We start from the raw sequence: 6,287 nt of genomic DNA, 5'->3' as shown, positions 1-6,287 counted from the left end.
CCTTAATCCTGGCAGAACGGGATTGTTCCTTTCAGTTTATTTCTGAGTGTTCATTCCAGTCCAAGGCCTCAAACTGTGGGGCTCTTCCCACTTTCCTGGAAAGATTATTCCATGGAGAAATAGAGCGGAATGGAATGATGCTGATTTCTGTAAATTGCATTCCATTGCTCAGGTACAGGAGTGGATTGCACTGAAAAATTTCAAATTGGTCTCTTAGTGGATGTGCTTTGAACATATAAAGTGCTATAAAATGTGAAGAACCTGAGCGGTCGGGTCCAAGGAATCTCAAATGAGTTGACATTATTGACCTTAATGTCTCTCGGCCTCAGTTCCTAAACTAAACAACTTGTGCATATGGGTTGGTACAATTGGGACTATAATGGCAGACAGGCCCCACAGTGGCAAGGAGAAGGTTAATGTGAGATGTGGAGCCAACTGGACCTGCCCTGCTCCACGTACAACAGATGTTAGGCATGGAGAGGGGAGTTCAAAGGAGGGGGACTAAGCCCACCCTGAAGAGAACGATGGGGTCCCACTAAAGGATTGTTGATTGACCCTGTTCTGAGCTGTGGCTCCTCCTGACATTTTGGGACCAACATCCTGGAAAGGGTGGGACTGAACTGTGTCTTGCCTGGAGGGCTAACGCACTGCAACAGTGGACCCCATGAGAGACAGTGTCCAGCTAGCAGAGATTTTATGCTGGGTGAGTCATACCCTGGTGGGCAACAGGGGGCGCTGCAGAGGCAAACCTGGTCAGGGACCTATAGAATCAAGGATCTATTTCTCCTGCTTTAGCAGGTACTTGGAAAGAGGTGCAAATAAATATCCTGGTATCAAAATAACTTGTATCCAGTAACAAATTACTGTTGTGTGCTCTCTTTGGGCAATACCACCTGGGAGGTAATGCAACATCGGGGGAAAGGAGGATCGTATGATGTAGGAGAGTAACACATCAACAAAAACAACACGGAGTCTGGTGCACCTTAAAGACTAACAGATGTATTTCGGATAAGCTTTTGTGGGTAAAAAACCCACTTCTTCAAAGTGAATTGCAGTGAATGCTTAGTCCAAGGATGCCATTGTTGACGTCACTAGGCATAACCCTAGGTAACTCGGGAGGGTGGAAGGCCACTAAATGTCAATGAAGCTTCCTGCACTAGGCCTAAGTGAACCAAACTCTATCCTTCCATGTTTAAACTCTAATCAACCTCAAAAGCCAGGTGCAATTGGAATATGTAAGCAACCAGTTATGTGTGTGCAACCCCCTGCTCAAGCAGTAATAATGAGGCCTGCATGTTTCTGGCTGAAGGGAAAAAGGACAAGATAACAGTTTAAAGAGGTTACTAACAAGCTAGGCTTATAGCTGCCAAGAATGACTTAACTATTACCAGGGATGGGAGGGGTAGAGGGAGGAATGGGGGGGAGGGCTAGAGGGGAAAGGGGGGGGGTGAGGCTTAACTGCAAAATGTATAAAAGAAGAAAAACTGTTCCTGTTAACGTGCTTGATCTGAGATGTGCCTGTCTCCTTGCACCGCTTTGGGATCCCAAATAAACTTTGTTTGCTTCTCCCCCTGGTGTGTTTATTGATGCGAAGCACACCGGGCAACGGACCCGCTGTTGCTTTGCCTTGGGCACTCTGTGCTGGCAACAGTTTTGGCGCCCAACGTGGGGCACGAGGCTGAAATTTAGCCTTGCCCGGACCCCTCTCGGAGGTCGACAGATTGCGGCGACGACCGACGCCCAGCGCGCACCGGTGACTTTACCGGGGGCCTCGGCGGAGACGTGGTTTGGTCGACCCCAGAGGGCACAACGGTGCAACGCGCTCGAGTAGTGGAGAAGCAGCTGCGGGCGACGGTGGGGAACCGGTCCCGTGGATAGGGCGACGGTGCAGAACCGGACCCTTGGATAAGGTAGGAAAAGTCCAGTGGGGACTTTATCTGTCTTGACCTGGGGACGCCCAGTGTCTACCTGTTATGACCTGGGGACGCCCAGTGTCTCCCTACGGGGCAGGGACAGAGTATGGCAGGCAGGGTAAGGTGTACACCCTTGGAATGCATTCTGGTGAACTGGAAAGTGTTTGGATCGGATCCGTTGGTTAAAAGTAAACTGAAAAGGTTCTGTACAGTAGACTGGCCTCAATATCAGCTAGAGGACCAGGAAAGGTGGCCACCGGAAGGATCACTTAATTATAATACAATCCTTCAATTACTTCTGTTTTGTCAGCAAATGGGTAAATGGAATGAACATATGTATGTACAGTTGTTTATGTTGTTAAGAGATAGGTTAGATATTTTGCAAAAGTGTAATTTGACTCCGACAGGTTCGGTAGTAGCTACTGTTAGTTCCCAGAACCCCCCCACAGCTGTAATGGCAGGTCCGGTGTCCCCTTCGGCTATCACACCCCCACCATATAAAGACAAGGTGTCTCAGGTCCCAGAGATTGCCCCCTCGGTGGAATTTTATCCGTTGGTCACTGAGACCGTGGTGTCCAGACATGGCTCAGATAGGAATCAGGCCACTACTATGCAGGTTTACACCCATGTGCCTTTTAACCCGGTGGACCTAGCAGCCTTTAAGGCACAGGCAGGGGAATTCTCTACGAACCCAAGCAAGTTTATCTCGGTCTTTGAAGGGTGCCTGGCTAGCTGTAAGCCTGACTGGGATGATTGTAATGTCCTTATGCAGACCCTGCTGTCTGAGGTGGAGCATAATCAGGTTGTGTCTTAAGAAAAGGAAAAGAGGCAGGCAAAAATGATGGTCACAGCAGTACAGGCCGGTGGCAGGGGAAAATTCCAGGAAGGTGGAAGGGGCCAGGGAATAAGAGGACGTGGGCGCCCTGGCTCACAGGAAAGGCGTCTGGGTTGCAACCAGTGTGCCAGATGCCGAAAGGAGGGACATTGGAGAATTGAGTGCCCCGAAAGGGAAGCTACCCCTATAATGACAGCGAAGGATCAAGAATAGGAGTGTCAGGGGAGACGGACTATCCTGCCCCTGGAACCCCGAGTAAACATGCGGGTGGAAGATTCGGACATAGACTTTTTAATAGACTCTGGAGCTGCACGAACAGCCGTAAACCAACCTCTGCAGCTGCCTGTGTCAGAGTCCCTCACTGTGGTGGGTGCCTCAGGGAAAGGAATCAAATGCCCAGTATATGCCCCAGCGGAATGTGCTTTGGGAAACAGAACTCTATCTCACAAACTGGTTTACCTCCCTGATTGTCCAACGCTTCTACTAGGACGGGACCTGCTTTGTCGCTTAGGAGCCACCCTGCATTTCACCCAAGATGAAATAACCCTCACCTTACCTGCAGAGAATGCCTGGATAATGACCCTTGCAATTAAGCCCTCAGACATGCAAGCCCCAGAGTGGAGCAAGTGGGAAGACAAAAGGAGGGTTAAAAAGCAGCTTTGCTGGACAGTGTTGGCCCAGGGATTTAAAAATTCCCCCACCCTTTTCGGCCAGGCCCTGGCCAGAGACTTGGAGGAGTGGGACAATGAGGACAGGGTCCTCCTCCTGCAATATGTGGATGACTTGTTAATGGCTGCTGTGGGTCTCATCCCTTGCCTTAAAGCCACTGTGAGCCTCCTGAACTTTGTTGGACTCCTCAGAAGTGGGTGTGCTCGTCCTGGTTTGTTGCTCCAAAGCTCTGTATAGAAGTTATTTTACTGGAAAAGTTCATAATGGCAATGTGTATGTGTTCATTGTTGGGAAAAGGTGTATGAGTGAAGAGTGGAAGTTTCCTTTGTAAGTTAAAAGAAGCCAAGAAGGAGAGAAGGAAAAAGAACAGAACGAGTTAACTGAGGGAAAAAATATAGCTAGCAAGCTCAGTCCAAAGATAAGATGCTGGCACCATCCAAGGACACTGCCCAGAGCTAAGACTTGGCCGACAGCCAAGAAAAGGGGGGGCCTGAATGGGCCCAAGCAACTATGAGATCTGCAAAACACTGTCAGGCATTAATGAAATGTGTTAGGTTTCTTTTCTCACAGATAAAAGAAGTGCTACCCAAAGACCCTAGCAGCCCTGCCATTCATTGAAACAAGGAGACTGAGTCTACGTAAAGTCCATCAACGAAAAACTTCTTTGGCTCCACACTGGAAAGGCCCTTTCCAAGTCCTGTTAACCACCAACACCGCTGTGAAGTACCAAGGACTGCCCACCTGGACCCAGGCTTCTCACTGTAAAAAGACCCCTCCACCTCGGGAGGATTCTCCGACTGATGATAAGCCTATTTAAAGACAGGGTGATGTGCTAGTAACCTCTCCCCTGTATGATGCTGAACCACACTGTTTCAGGAAAAGAGAAGAAGGAACACTTGCTTCACTGAAACCACAAAGTCCAGGAATTCCTGACTACAAAAGACATTAAGAACTGACCCTGGTGAAGAAACAAAGAATTATACGCTGGCAGGGAGGCTGTTAGACCCCTGGCCTCCCAGGTACAGGCTGAATGTCTAGTCTGCCAAAAGAACAACCCTCGACCAGAAGATATCGGATGCCCTGCAAATCCCCTGGAAGCTCCACACTCCATGGCGACTGCAGGCCAGTGGAGTAGTGGAACGCACAAATCAGACACTTAAGCGGCACCTCTCAAAGGTCTGCCAAGAGGCTTCCCTTAAGTGGCCTGATGCCTTACCCCTTGTTTTGCTCCGCATTCGCGCTCTCCCAAAGGGCAGGTTAGGGCTCAGTCCCTTCGAGATTATGTTTGGAAGGGCATGGCCTATGAACGGTACACCGGTTCTGGCAGGGAAGTGGGAAATGGGGTGTGGCTTTTTATCTCAGTATATGTGCTCTCTGTCTGCTGTTCTCTGTTCTCTCCACAGGTATAGCAGAGATTTGCAGCCTCTCCCACTGGATGCCCCTGTCCACTCCTTGCAGCCAGGCGATTCCATTCTCGTTCGGACCTGGAAGGACTAGCCTCTCCAAGAGAAGTGGAAGGGACCCCACACCGTCCTGCTGGTCTCCCACACAGCAGCAAAGGTCAAGGGACACAAGAACTGGATTCATCACTCCTGTCTGAAGGCAGTGCCCGCTCCTGAACGGTGGACCGTCCAGCCTACGGAAAAGGACTACCAGCGATGACCTGGGACTTAAACTGTTATTCAAAAAAACAATAAGATCTGCTGGGAATGCCCTGTGGTCTCTTTGGACAGTCGCAGCGCACTCCCCGTGAAAACTCTAAGCGTTGGTTGTGTTTACTCTCACAGGGCCGGCCTAACCTGGTGGCCTGGTCCTTTTGTTTTTAATCTGCCTACTATTAGTAATTGATATTTTGTAAGTATTTAAAAAATTGTAATTGTTAGGTCCTAGGGTCACCTGCCCAGCATGAGTTCAGGTCCAGGGTCTGCCACAGTGGTACTCTTTGCCATAGGGACACTCCTTTCGTTACCTCCCGTTCCCCCCAGGCACATGTGGGATGGAAAGGGATCCCTACTAACTTAGAAACAACACATATGAGTCCTTGAAGGTTTGCTTTGCCCAAGAGTTTAACCTCTCTAACTGCTAAGTATGCTCCCAAATCCTGCACCACGCAGCAGGGTTACCCTGGAGGATGGTCCCCCAAAATTGGTCAAATATCTGTTGGGGATGGTTCAGTAGGGGAAGAAATACCTCGGGTACCCCCTTGTGACAAAACTGTACCATTAAATCCCAGTATGCATTAAGGGACAACCCCTGGCCGCCCCAGGCAGCGTTAATCTTTGTATGCCACCTCAGAGCCCATTAAGGAAGGAGACAGGTTGGGTATAATCCTCCTCCCATCCCATGGGGTGGGACGACTAACCCAATTTTATCGCAGGCTCTCTTTGTTTCTCACCACATTCGCCAATGAAACCTTGGCCATAGAGAAGAGCCTTAACTCAGAGCTATACCAGCTCCGGTTGCTGTCCCTGAAAAACAGACAGGCCTTAAATTATGTTTTAGCCTCCCAGGGCGGGGTGTGTGCCTTTATTGGGAATGAATGTTGTACTTAGGTCCCGGAAAACTCACAGGACATTAACAAGCACATCCTGTCGGCCAAACAGGCTTTCAAGCAGTGGAAGGCCCAGGAAAGGAAACCCACAGTTTTCAATTCCCTTTGAAGTTGGTTGCCCAACCTAGGAGGACTGGGGGGTGGCCTTGTGCGTCTCCTCCTCACCGGTGTGGTATTGTGCCTGGTCACCCTCCTCCTAATTGCTTGTTTTAAAATGCTCCTCCGTAAGCTTTGTGCCCCCCGTTCCTCAAAAATCCCGGCATACCCTCTCATTGAAAACCCCAGCTTCATAGCACTTAATCATATCTTGTCCACGGAA

At 49.6% G+C, this 6,287-nt stretch overlaps 1 long non-coding RNA gene across 1 annotated transcript; it reads left to right on the top strand.

The window, feature by feature from the left end:
• The first annotated feature begins 1,083 nt into the window (after positions 1-1,083).
• Positions 1,084-5,272, top strand: LOC135980023 (uncharacterized). The gene is made up of 2 exons (XR_010597254.1): positions 1,084-1,910; positions 4,821-5,272. It is a non-coding gene; the product is annotated as an uncharacterized LOC135980023 (long non-coding RNA).
• Positions 5,273-6,287: the final 1,015 nt, after the last annotated feature.

This window comes from Chrysemys picta, unplaced genomic scaffold (genome assembly GCF_011386835.1).
Source record: "Chrysemys picta bellii isolate R12L10 unplaced genomic scaffold, ASM1138683v2 scaf1619, whole genome shotgun sequence".
Lineage (NCBI taxonomy): Eukaryota > Metazoa > Chordata > Testudines > Emydidae > Chrysemys > Chrysemys picta.
Note: the sequence above shows the minus strand (reverse complement) of the source record. Positions and strands in the feature narration are given on the sequence as shown.